This window comes from Apium graveolens, chromosome 7 (genome assembly GCF_009905375.1).
Source record: "Apium graveolens cultivar Ventura chromosome 7, ASM990537v1, whole genome shotgun sequence".
Lineage (NCBI taxonomy): Eukaryota > Viridiplantae > Streptophyta > Magnoliopsida > Apiales > Apiaceae > Apium > Apium graveolens.
Window position 1 is genome coordinate 214,188,227 of NC_133653.1, and position 15,013 is coordinate 214,203,239.

Sequence of the window (15,013 nt, forward strand, 5' to 3'; positions counted from 1 at the left end):
AAAGATCTTGTGAGAGGACTGCCAAAATCAGTATTTGCTCCTGATGGCCTTTGTGATTCATGTCAGAAGGCAAAACAAAGAAAATCTTCTTTCAAGAGCAAGACTGAATCATCAATTCTTGAGCCTTATCACCTACTACATGTTGATCTATTTGGTCCAGTGAATGTCATGTCTATTGCAAAGAAGAAATATGCTATGGTCATAGTGGATGAGTTTACCAGATACACATGGGTGTATTTCTTGCACACAAAAAGTGAAACTCCATCTATCTTGATTGATCATGTCAAATAACTGGATAAATTGGTCAAAGACTCTGTGAAAATCATAAGGAGTGATAATGGCACTGAGTTCAAGAATTTGATTATGGAAGAGTTCTGCAAAAACCATGGAATAAAGCAGGAATTTTCTACTCCCGGAACTCCACAGCAAAATGGAGTTGTTGAAAGAAAGAATAGAACTCTTATTGAAGCTGCACGAACTATGCTGGATGAAGCAAAGTTACCAACCTACTTTTGGGCTGAAGCTGTGCAGACTGCTTGTTTTACTCAGAATGCTACACTTATCAATAAGCATGGAAAAACACCATATGAGATGGTGAAGAAAAAGAAGCCAAATCTGAAGTATTTTCATGTATTTGGATGCAAGTGTTTTGTTCTTAAGACTCATCCTGAACAGCTATCCAAATTTGATCTAAAAACTGATGAAGGAATTTTTGTTGGATATCCAGTTTCTACAAAAGCCTTCAGAGTCTATAATTTAAGAACAAGGGTTGTGATGGAATCTATCAATGTCTCTTTTGATGATAAGAAGATTACTGGACTTGAAAATTTCAATGATCATGATCAGCTGAGATTCGAAAATGAAATTTTAAATTCTGATTCTGTAAATCCTGACAGTCTAAATCCTGACAGTCTAAATCTTGATACTGCAAACTCTGATGGATTAAACTCTGATGTTATTGAAACTGTGGTGACTACGCCTAAGGAAAATGCACCTGTGTAGGGGGCATATTGAAGATCCAACCATATCTCAAGAAGCATCAGGACCTACAACAGGCTCTTCAAGTTCTGATGAGCCAAGTTCTGATAATTTTGGAAACTCATGTTCTGATATTTCTGGAAACTCAAATTCTGAAGGATCCAACTCAGAGAGCATAATTTCAGGGGGAGCATCAGAAAATGTTGATGGAGACAGCATGGATCATGGGGGAGTATCCAGTTCTAGAGATACCTTCCATCTGCAAGGAAGTGGACTAAAGCACATACACCTGACTTAATTATTGGAAATCCTGATGTAGGTGTCAGAACTAGAACAGCTACATCAAATAAATGTCTCTATCATTCTTTTCTATCTCAGACTAAACCAAAGAAAGTGGAAGAAGCTCTTCAAGATGCTGATTGGGTGCAAGCAATGCAGGAAGAGTTAAATGAATTTGAAAGAAATAAAGTCTGGACCCTAGTGCCAAGACCAAGGAACAGGTCTGTTGTTGGTACAAAGTGGGTGTTCAGAAACAAAAATGATAGTGATGGCATAATTACAAGGAATAAAGCAAAGCTGGTTGCAAAAGGATACTCTCAACATGAGGGAATTGATTATGATGAAACATTTGCACCAGTTGCTAGACTGGAGGCCATAAGGATATTTTTGGCTTATGCTGCTCACAAGAAGTTTAAAGTCTTTCAAATGGATGTGAAAAGTGCTTTTCTTAATGGAGAATTGGAAGAAGAGGTATATGTTGAACAACCTCCAGGCTTTGTAGATCCCAAATTTCTCAATCATGTCTACAGGCTTGATAAAGCACTTTATGGCCTTAAGCAAGCTCCAAGAGCATGGTATGAGACTTTAGCTCAGTTTCTTCTGGAAAGTGGATTTAACAGAGGGACTATTGACAAAACACTATTCTACCTCAACCATGGAAATGACTTACTTTTGGTGCAAATATATGTTGATGATATCATTTTTGGTTCTACAAATGACAGACTTTGTAAGAAGTTTGCCAAGCTGATGCAGTCAAGATATCAAATGAGTATGATGGGAGAACTTAACTATTTTCTGGGCCTTCAAGTCAAGCAGGATGAAGAAGGAACTTTTATTTGTTAATCTAAGTACACCAAATATTTGTTGAAGAAGTTTGGAATGCAAGACTGTTCAAATGCATCCACTCATATGGCCACTGCTACAAAATTGGATAAAGATACTGGTAAATCAGTAGATATTACTGATTACAGAGGTATGATTGGCTCACTACTCTATCTTACTGCAAGTAGACCTGATATCATGTATGCTACCTGTCTTTGTGTAAGATTTGAAGCAGATCCAAGAGAACCTCACTTAACAGCTGTGAAAAGAATTTTCAAGTACCTTAAGGGTACAGGTGATCTGGGATTGTGGTATCCTAGAGAATCATACTTTAAGCTAATAGGTTACTCAGATGCAGATTTCGCAGGATGCAAAATTGACAGGAAAAGCACAAGTGGAAGCTGCCAACTTCTTGGAGGCAGACTGGTTTCTTGGTTTAGCAAGAAATAGAAGTCAATTTCCACATCAACTGCAGAAGCAGAAGACATTACTGCAAGAAGCTGTTGTGCACAGATTCTTTGGATGAAGAATCAGTTACTGGATTATGGGTTAGAATTTTCTAAAATCCCTATTTATTGTGATAATCAAAGTGCTATTGCTATGACAGGTAATCCAGTTCAACACTCAATGACAAAGCACATCAGCATTATGTATCACTTCATAAGAGAACATGTGGATGAAGGTACAGTGGAATTGCATTTTGTTCCAACACATCAACAACTAGCAGATATCTTCACAAAACCACTGTGTGAAGCTACTTTTACAAGATTGGTAAATGAACTTGGAATGGTTTCAGGTTCTTTCTCTAAATATGCATGGTTTATATTCTGATACATCAGACTTTATGATCAGTATTTACAGATATTACTATCTCTGTATATTCTGTGCTTAAATTGAAATTTGCTTAAGTGCTGATTGTTGTCTGATGTGAATTTCTAAACTATGATAGTGATATGAATCTTTCTGTGACTATTCAATCCAATGAGGATAACTATGCTAGAAGCTGATCTCGTAGTCTTTAATAAACTAAAGATCCCATGTTTGAAGTAATTGTTTATGTGGAAATCTTTTAACACAAGCAAATTCTGATATTGAGCTTAGTTGAAGTTTACTTTGTGTATCTTATTCCTAAGTCAAAAACTAGAATAGTGCTTCTTATCTGTTAAGTTCTGATGTTAGTAAATCTGATGACTGTACTAAGTGCTGATAAGCCTCACTTATCAAAAGAAAAAAAATATATAAATAGCAGGTACTCCTTTGAGATCTAGAGTAAAATTGTGGAAGGGACGACCCAAGTGCATTGCTGGTATTAAGTAATATGCATTAGAAAAGCAAAAAAAATTCTTGGTGACTTTTCACACTCTATGATTACTGGAGAAATACTCTGATAACAACATAAATTCTGATAAGCATTCGTGACTCACTTACACCGATAAGCCACTGTAAAATGGAATTTCAAAAGATGCATAAAATGAGCACAAAACAGTTGAGGTGGACTTATGCATGAACTCATTCTAAAGTAGGCTTCAGAATAATGACAGATTTTGAGCAAAGTTCTTAGTTATGCCTTATTTCTAAGATGTACTGAAGTGAATCAGACTTTACTCTTTGTCTGATATTTAGCTTAATGCACACACATACACTCCATATGAATGATGAAAATTACTGTGGTGATAAATGTTGTTTTCGATGAACAGTTTAAGTGTCAGTTGCATAAATTCTGAGGACAAGTTCTGATGGAAGTTCTGATGATTAAGTTCTGTTGAACCCATATCAGTATTTGTGTGAAGAATTACAGGAATAAACATTCACTTTTCGAGTAAAGAAGCCATATTCTGATGACTTTTAAATTATGATAATAATCAAGTTCTGATGCTGACGTGGCAGTATTTATTTACTTAGTTTATTTTTTGTCATTACTTGAACGATCATATTTTTACAGAATATTGGTTTATGTGAGATATATCAATGAAATTTTCTTTAATTGCAAGATTTGTTCTTTGTTTCTCAAATTATGTGACTGTGCATGTTTAGTTGCAATTTATTAATCTTTACTTTATCGATTTTTAATTTTATTTTGTGATGAATGTTTTGATTAAATTCTGTTGATTTGAGGAAACAACTGAGGAACAGGTTCCCATATCAGAACCTGTTGTTGTAGAAGCTAAGAAGATCTCTTCTCAGAAAGATACTGTAACTGAGAGTTCTAGGCCTCTCAAAAGGCTTCAAAAGCTAAATCCTGATGATAAAGCTCCTACAGTGTCTCCACCCTTGAAGAAAATGAAAAAGCAAAGAGCTCACAGGGACACAGTTGAGTCAGATTCAGAAGATGAGGAAGCAGCTAAGGAGGGGGTCAGGAATCTCTAATCCCAACAGAACCAATTGTTATTGAATCACTTCCTTCTGCACATCCAGAAACTGCTCAAGACAGAGTGCCTACATCTCTTGTGTCACCTATAATTGAACAAGTACATACTGAAGACCCAGGTACAAGTGCTGAAGTTGATATTCATAACTTGATTGTGCCTGAGGTTCTGTACTTGGAAGCTCCAGCAACTCAATTCACTCCTCCAACAACACCAATTTTGGATGTTGATCAGAACTTGGCTGCAAATCAGAATTTAGAGGATGATGTTGAAGTCTCTATAGCCTCACATACTGCTATTTTATCAGAGGATGCTGATACTGCAGGATCTACAAGTTCTAATGCTGCCAATGAGGATATTACTGGTGAAGCTGCTGCTAATTTAGATGATGATGCAGCTGGTCCATCAGGGCATGCACCTCAACAAACAGTTAATAAAGTTTATTTAGTCAAGAAGTTTGTTAGAGGGGAAACACCAGTACCTTGGAGTGAAACTTCTAGAGGAAAGGAGTGGACTAAGGAATGGAACATAGTTAGTTTTGTTCCTTCTGAAAAGATTCTTGCTGAGCATTTGGCAAAAGCTTATGAAATGCTGATAAATGATGATTTTAAGGCACAGCTGAGAGTTACTGCATTGAGTACTAGGCACCTTCGAGGTCTACACTCAACAACTCATGCCAAGGTAAACAAAATTCAAGAAACCTTGATCCAACAAGATATGAATGTGAAACTTGAAAAGAATAGATTTTTCAAGCCAATCTTTGACAGAATTACCTACATTGAGAAAACTCAGGAGAAGCAACAAACTCAGATTGATGAAATTCTAAAGATTCAATCTTCTCAGCAAACTAAACTCAATGAGATCCAATCCTCAGTGGAATTGCTTGTCTCTCTTCTTTTACCTGGTGATGCCAAAAAGGGGGAGAAAGTGATTAAATCCAAATGCAAATCTATTTAGACACTGAAGGGAAAGGATGATGGAAATGATGACCAGGAAAACTCTGATAAGGGTAGAGGTCAAGGTCAAGGCAAAGGATTTTCATCAAGTAAAGCTAGAACTTCAAGTCAAGGAACAAATTCTGATACTGGGAGAAGAATAAGTTCTGATACTGGTAAAATGATAAGTTCTGGTGAACATCTGGAACTTGATGAAGAAATTTCAAAGAAATTATTTCTTAAAAAAAATCCAGGAATGGACTTTGAAAGCCTAAAGGAAGAAGAAGCTAGACTCAAAGCAGAAAGTGTTAAGACAAAATCTAAAGCTTCTGTTGTTGAAAAGAAATTTCCAAAGCCTAAGGGTATTGTGATAAAGAAAAGAATAAATTCTGAGGCAACCAAAGCCAAATCACAAGTGGAAATAGATTCAAGGTCTAAGGGCAAAGAAAAAGTTGATGAACCTGTAAAGGTTTATATGCCAGTCATGGATGAAGAAATAATTGATGATGAAGATGCTAGTCTTACTCTGTTGCAAAAGAAGATTTCTCAAACAACCTCTGACATGGCTCATGTTGTTTAGAGTCAAGACTTAGTAAACTCTGATATAACAGTGAAGCAAGCAACCTCTGACATAGCTCAAGTTGACTTGATATCAGAAGTTAAAGAAAAGGAAACCTCTGACATTGCTCATGTTAAACCTTCAAAGATAGTCCTACCAGGATTCACCAAAGCTAAAAAGACTCAACCTTTGAAGACTACATCAAGTGGTTTTGAAGCAAGAGTTATTACAGGAAAGGAAGCAAGAGATAAATCTGGATTGGGTAGTTCCGATGAAAGGAGAGTACATAACACTACCAACGATCCAACTTTCTTAAGTGAACTAGGTGTTGGAGCAACTCCTGAAAGATTGAATTGACTTGAATCTGTACAAATGGTTTACCATACCTTTTTGAAAGAACATATCTTGTTATATTTTATGACAGATGGAAGGGTATACCATATCAGGAAGAATGCTATACCACTGAAGTATTTTGAGGAACTGGAACATGTTCTATTCCTACTTCAAGTGAAAAACAGATTAACAGATAGTGTTGCAGGTTATTTAAAGTCACAAATTCAAAGATAGAAGAAGCTTTATTCTGTAAATTCTGACAGCACATACTGTCCCAAGTACAGAGATCACAAAGGTGATATTGTCGAAATGAAGCCTAACTCTGCTAAGATCATAACTACTTTTCTGGGATATAAGGATGTGGAATTTAATCTAGAGTCTGACAAGGCATATCTGATCAGACTAGATCAGGAGATAAGAAAAGCTAAGATAAATGATCTCAGAGCAGCTATTTTTCAAACTGGTGAAGATACAGCTGAATTGATAACTAAAAGGAGGATGGTCAATGAACTTGAATATGCTGAGAGATGTTTGTTGAAGAACTATCTCAGAACAACTCCTAACATCAAAGAGATCAGAAATTGAAGCCAAGTCGAAGATCTACAACTGCTTAAATTTTGAGGTGTATACAGACTGAAGCTGTTATCAGACCTTAAGATGGTAAAGCTACAAGGACTGTAAGTTGTAGTTATCTAGTCAAATTCTCATGCATTTGTACTTAATGTTTTTGACATCATCAAATATCTATTGAACTTGTATATTATGCTAATTTACAAGTTGGGGGAGATTGTTAGATATATTTGTGATGTCATGTGTAATATGATTTGTGTTTAGTTTTCAGATCTTAACTAACAGGACAAATCAGTACTTAACTGGAAATTAGTACTTATACTGAAGTCAGGACTCAAGATATCAGAACTTAAGTTATCAGAACTTAAGTTATCAGGAGATAATATCAGGACTTAAGGAGACTTTCGGATAAGGAAGGCGACTGACTGAAAGGAAAGAAGATCAAGACAAACGCAAGAAGAAATATGCATGAAGAATGAATTCTATGAGGAATAGAATACTTGGAAGAAAAGACAACTGATTAATATATATTAGGAAGCAGAATTATATTCAATATCAATTAGAAGATTATCTTATAACCGTGTAGTATATAAACACAGGCATAGGGTTTATACTATACGTGTTATCATTATCAAAATTATTATTCATTGTAACCCTAACAGCTCTCGTGATAATTTGTTCATCACTGAGAGAGGACAGTTCCATATTGTAACAGAGTTTATTGTGTTGAATAAAATCTGTGTTTTGTTACTTGTGTTCTTTAATTCGATTTGATTGTAGTAAACACTGTATTCAACCCCCTTCTATAGTGTGTGTGACCTAACAGTCTCTTTTATGAAAATGTTCTTATTTGAATATATATAGCAACCCTTTGCAATCTGGAAGTCTCCTCACTTAGAATCGAATTAGAATCAGGATTCTTTAATTTCGCATCGGCGCGGCCGCACGCTATCACAACGCGGGCCCGCTGCCTTTCAGGAATCTTGGCATGCCCGCGCACTATCACAGCGCGGGCGCGCCGTCCTTCTGGGAAAAACTCAGATTTCATCTTTTTCCTTGCTGCTTCGAGCCGGCTTTCCATGAGCTTTTATTGCAACACCAACTTGACACCAAATTAGCACCAAAACAATGCTAATTCACCTGATTCACAGATTAATGCCTGAAATGCAAAAATACTAAAAAACACGTTAAAATACTTAACAACTTGAGTACAAATGCATCAATTCAAAGCTTATTAGAGCATTATAAAGTGTCATAAATGCCACTCAGCATCAGTATAATGCTCATATATCCAAACCTGAACCACATATGCATTCGAGAAATGAATATTTGTTGAACGCATGGATCATGCACCATTCAATATCCATGGATAATACACCTAAAAGTATGCATGAAGTATGCAGTGTGTCTAATGTCCCCTAAAGTACGCATGGATAATGTACCCTATAATATGATGTATGTTGGGTGGATATGTACCTGTAATAATGTCATGGACCCACATAGCTCCGTCTTATATCCAATGCTGGCTGAGCATAAACGGCGGTAAAGATAAGCAAGACATGCACTGCCCCAGCTATAAGTACTGATCTGACCCACGTGCCGCACAAATGGGAGGAGGTTTAGAGGTATGCGGTAACCACTATAGTTTGGTACAATAGAACCAATAAGCAGAAGCAAGTGTGCGTGTGTGTGGTATAGTACCTCACGCTCATGATTATGACCAGTAGCTGAGTGCAGACGGGAATAGTCACCAAACTGACGAACCAACCAACTAATCTTAATTTAACCCTTCTTTATGGCATCTGTATCTTGTTGTGGATCGGGGGCAACACCAAGAAGCTCATGTACTAACAATGCACCTGCATCCCTTGGAATAGGTAACACGGGACATCCAACGCTGCGTAGCCCTAATATGTAGTACACCTCCTCAAGTGTAATAGTGGCCTCGCCGAAATGGAGATGGAAAGTATGCGTCTCCGGGCGCCATCGATCAAGAAAAGCCGATATGAGGCCAGCATCATGTCTCATACTCCCGGCTAGCAGAACACCCATAAAACTAGCTTCTCTAATGGCAACCTGGATAGGTTGTGGTAGTGGATCAGTCTCAAGACAGTCCCAATATGTCTTAAAGTTTGAGCGGAGCCGTAAATGGTCGTCATTACCCTGCAAGTAAATTTGAATTTGAGCATTTAGATACCGCACAAAGAACTTTGATAAGTAAACCAGAAACTGGGAGAAGAATATGTACTGTGCCACCCCAGACATATGGTTGTAGGCATACCAGCATCATCGTGTTCTTGAGAAAAATCCCCAAGTTTGACAATATATTTCACATATTTTTCATCCCACTGCTGGTCCTCTACACGTATCATTTCAGCCCTACGCTTTGCGATTGCATCCTCGTATTCCTTTTTCCTCATCTCAAGCTCGTCCTCCATGAAATGGTAGTATCGAGACATTTGATTTAACTCATACTCATATTCCTCCTTTGAAATGTGACCAGAGTTGAAACTCTTATTAATGTTTTCTTCATACTCGATCGTTGATTTCATAAACTTCATGTGCATTTCCCATACCCAACGAATTGTTCATTATCACATACGGCATGCCCTTGTGCGGCCCGTATACCTCGCATTCTTCTCACAAATTGTTTGACCTGACAAATTTCTGCTCGTTGAGCTTCAGTCCGTGCCTGAGATTCGGTCCATTTATACCAATTAACTTCCCTGTAATCACGAATATCAGAACTAGCGTGTCCCTTGCCCTTATCCATGACTAGACTGTAGTAGCCTCAAAATTTAGAAAATAAAATACTAGAAAGGGGGAAATTTAGTTGATGGTTTATAGTTTAACAACTATTTATAGGCATAATTTTACATGGTTAAAATGTAATTTAAGTTGTGCAGTTAGGAATGTGGAAATAATTGATGTTATTGAGCCTATAAATTTTAAGATGAAAGTATTCAACCGGGTCATTCAATTCAGAACAAAAGTTGACTTGTCAAATCATTTTATAAAATTGCATGTGTCTACACCTGTGCATTTAGGAACTCTACATTTGCTTTACGTACTCACGGTACTTATTTTAACTTTTCATATTTGTCTGAAGATTCAGACTTTTTAAAAGTTGACAAGTCGATTTTATCTTGTTACTTTTAGTAAAAGATAAGAACATTGTATTCGCTTGCATAATTGATGTTATTGTTTTCTATTACAAAAAAAAATCCAAGGTACCATTTCATAAAAAAAATTTGTTGCCGACTCGCAAGGTACCCTTTTTGAAGCCACAAAAAGTCATATATACACTTTTTTTAAAATAAAAATTACGTACTAAAAATAGTCTTGCATGACTCCCCAACAAAAAAAAATTACACCAAAATATTTTTTTCCCAGTTTAATATTAGGACTAAAAACTAGGTCTTCATTGAATATTTTCGTTGCCGACTCGCAAGATACCCTTTTTGAGGCCACAAAAAGTCATACATACACTTTTTTTCAAAACAAAAATTACGTACTAAAAATAGGCTTGCATGACTCCCCAACAAAAAAAATTACACCAAAATAATTTTTTTTCAATTTAATATTACGACTCATAACTAGGTCTCCATTACATATTTTCCACTTACAAATAATTCAACACAACTGCAAGTTAATTCGGGGAGGAAAGAAAAAAAACAAAAAAAAATTAAAAACCCCAGAACGCCACTTCTTCTGGGCCCGGAAGAAGTGGCGTTTTATGCCATTTTTGGAAAATTTTGAGTGTCTGTGCCAAAAAAGTGATTTTTCTCTTCAAACGTGCCAAAAAAGTCCGGGAGCCATTTCCTTACTCCCTAATACTCCCTTCCTTCCAATTTTTCTGTCCCATTTGACTTTTTACGGTCAAATTGACTCAACTTTGACCGAAAATTTCACATAATATAATATTAAAAATATTTATAAAATTTATATCATTAAAAAGTATGTTTAATCTATTTTAATAGGTATTATTCAATTTTTCAAAATAATGAAAAATGAGTTTTTATTTACATCAAAATGGAGTCAATTTGACTATCAAAAATCAAACAACACAGATAAATTGAGGAGGGATTATGAGACGGAGGGAGTATGTTGTATACTAGGTTCTAATAATAAAGTTGGCGGATGAGCTTGCTCATAATACTATAAAAGCAAATTGCAGGCACAAGAGTTTTTTGTATACGGTTTCAACAAAAACCAACATCTTACAAAGAATTGTTCTGCAAATGATGATGGATACACTGAAGGAAAAGTCAGAGCCTAAATTTTGGAGAAGTCGGGAAGATAAAAGAATTTTGAGAAAAAAAATAGTAGAGGCGGATAGAAGGGTGGATGCTAATGTGCTTCCAATGCTCATAGGGCGAAGTGAAGTTGCTTCTTGTTATAAAAATGAAGGCAAGTTGGTAAGGATGAAAATAGTTAAGAAAGAAAATACCAGAAATTCTTCTGACATTTCATCCATTTCGTCGTCGTTGTACTTGGAAGAATAAATAAATTCTATGAAGAGGAGGCGAGTTTTAAGAGCCAACCCAGTGAAGTCGGGCTGGTACGCTAACCATTCTTGGAGACCTGCACTTGATAGCATTCCAGAGTAGCCTAATCTCATTTTAAACGTTTATGTTTTCTTGCTTTATCTTTTGTAAATAATTCATTTCATTTTTCTTCTTTAACCAGATACAGTTTCAAATTTCATCTATTAATGATGTTAAAGCAACCAAAATTGATCAAATAAAATAGTAAATAGTTTATGTCAATTTTTATGAAAATGGGATGTACCAACAGAAAACTAAAGAGATAATAATAAATTCAAACTATGAAAAAAAAACTATTGCTAAAACACTTAATCTGAGCTGCTAGGGGCCTGACTTGCTGAAGCAGACTGCAACCATCAGCCAAAACTGATTTAAGAATTGAATTCTATTTTTAGGTGCGCTATATTAAGAACAGAGTAAAAAGGATAAAATACGAGTGAGACCGTAGATAAACAGAATTAATGAAGACAAAATACGAGTGAGAATGTAGTAACACAGAATTAATGTGATATATCATAGAGAAGTGTCCAGAGTATATTCCAACTCCTTTACAAATTACAATGCCACACATGCATGTGCAATTGTGTCAATTTATGTGAATCACCATATACCCCTAAACTTTGTCATATGTAGCAGTAGCTATTCTGATTCCTGAGCTATAATACAATATAAAGGAACCTTTAAAGGATCTTATATTAGTATTTTAACACTTCGGGGAAGGTGGCAATTGTTGTACATATCATAGGGAAAAAAATTAATCTGCTGTTTTGCTCGGGTGACACAATACCAGAACCTTCTACCTGAACATCGCTAGTTAGAGTACACAAGTAAAAACAAGGATGATTTTACAATTCAGTTGCATCTCGATCTCGAGTCCCAGACCCGTTATTAATATCAAAATACAAAAATGTTTAGAAACTCGCTTCTTAAATCTCCAATATACTCGATACGTACAGAATTACCTAAAAAAGAGATCCATGTTTTTCTCTCCCAGTTAAAATATCTATATGTATAATTTACAAGTTCTGTACTGGAGTTACTAATGTGAAATTGGAACCTGTTTATTCCTTATATTTGAAACAAAAATCGGCTTAAATCTCAAAGTAGTCACTGAAGTGAGGGTGACATATCAAAAATACCCTTCTAGTTATCGGGGTCTCCATGACACCACTCTAGTTGAGAGTAATGACTTCCCCGTTAGTCAAGGACGTTGACTTGACGGGAGAGTGGACGTGGCAGAGATGGTTTGGACAGCATGGATGTAACGGTAAAGTCTGTTGACGTGGCTAAATAGCAACGTCTATATGTCATAGTGCTTATACATATATAAACTAGGGTTCTTAGAGTTGAATGAACACAAATCAAAATCCTGTGATTTTCTCCCCAATTCCTTCAGTATAGTTGCTACTCATATGTCTAAGTATCAAAGCCCCATGGGTAGAAGTGCGGATAGTTCCTCCTCTGTGCAGTCGGTGAAGAAGGAAGAATACAAAATGTGTTTTTGTGGGAGACGAGCTAGAACATGTGTTTCATGGACTTTAGGCATTTCTATACTTGTGCCATACCAAAGGTAATATTTTGATTTTTTTTTATGTTTTTTTTATTGTTGTAAATAATGTTTAAAATTTGTTAATTGTAGGAAGGTGAAGGCTGCCATTTTTTTCAATGGTTTGAGGAAGAATTCTGCCTTAGATCAATGGAAGTGATAACTCACTTGAACCACCAGACAATTTATTTGGAGGAGAAGTTAAAACTTGTTCAAGAAGACTTAGAGGAAAGTGTTGAAAAAAAGAAGATTTTGAAGGAGGAAAGAAAGGTGTTGATTGATGCAAGAAGTCAGTTAGAGGATGAGAAGAAAAAGATGAAAAAACAACTCAAGTTGTGTGTGCTATTTGCTGTGATGGTGGTTGCATTTGTAATGAATATGAATTAGTTGGTTTATGATGGCAGTAAAGATGCATGTGTAATGGTAGTTAGGAGTAGTGAATGTAATGGTTTGAATAGATTGTATGGTTGAATGCATTTATAATGGTTGTAATCAATGAACAGGTCATATGGACCACCTTTTGGTATAATTTGGGACAAATTAGATAGTCATTTTCACCATCAGTCTTAAGAGATACCAAATACTTAAACAAAAGTTGCAACAGTCTTAACAATAACAAGTTCAAGAGAGACTTAATAGAATTGGCTTAAATAAAACTTCCAAAAGCAACACTACTTAAAAATTCATTCCCCTAGGTTAATTGGATCTTCTGCAGTATTCTTGAAGCCACTTAACCTTTTTAACTCAGTGCTGAGTCTGAAACCATAACTTCTAGGGGTTGCTGCAGCCCTTGGCCTCTGTTCTGGTTTAGGAGGCGGTGTGTTTGCAGGTGGTGTAGCCCTAGGTGGTCTGAAAGGCACCAAGCCAGGTGTTGGCATGAAAACTGCCTTTGTACCTACAGGGCCTCTAAGCTCATCACTGAACCTCACATAATCCTTGCCACTGTTAGACCACTCATCAGCATTTTGGCCTTTAACCAAAGGCATTTTCTTCCTTGGAATTTTCTTGAAAGAGGCCAAGGGCTCATCATCTCCAAGCTCAACCATCTGTGCATCTTCTTGTGCTTCAACTTCTGTCACCAACTTCATCTTTTTCTGACTTCCTTCATTGCCTTGAAAGTAGTCATCCTCAAACAACTTCCAAACCTCCTCTGCAACCCTGTCACTAGCATCACTGTCATCATCCAAAATTCCTTCATCTTCTTCTACCAGTTGCTTACCTTTGCCCTTGTATGTGTCCTTTTTGCCTTTTGGATGTTTAGAGCCTGTTTGTGAACCTTATGTCTGTGGTTCATTTATTGTGATTCCCTTAGTAGGTCTTCTCACAACAAGCTTCTGTCTTGCCACCTCCTTGGCCTTCTTCTTCACTGGTGCACCCTGTGTGTCTTTCTTCTTTCTTGTCTCAGTTGCAGCATCTTTCTCTTTTGTCTGTTCAGGTGTGGCATCTGTATTCTTTGTTGGACACTTGGAGACTCTATGCCCTGGTTGTCTACAATTACTACAATGCATCACTCTTCTGTTGCTATACCTCTGTAGGACAATTCCTTGAGATGGTGTAGCCTGACTTCTGGTGCCACCTTCCCACTCCTCCCTCCTTCTCATTTTCTTTGGTCTTCCTCTGAGTTTCTTGGGAATGTCAGGAGGTAGCATTATTTCTTCTGAGTGAAAGTCCCAGTATTCCTCACCTTTCATTGCCTCAAGAGAGTGTTTGTAGCTTTCAAGATATTTCTCCCTTTTATAGTAGTCAGACACATATTCCTGTGGTTGGTGCCTCCTTGAGTGTATAGCAGATATGGCATGTTGGCATGGTATGCCTATTAGGTCATACATCCTACAATCACATGTGCCCCTCTCCAAATCAACTGTAACTGCCTTTGTTCCACATTTGACTTGAAATTTTCTATCTCCATCCCATGCTTCAGACCATTTTCTAGATTCAGTCACAAGAAGATCCAAAGTCTTTTTTATTTTAGGACAAAGGATCATATCACTATTCAGCATCTCATCTCTTCTTCTTCTTATTCTTGTCAGTAGTTTGAAATGTATCTCTTGGAGCATGGTCAACAAGGGCATGAACCT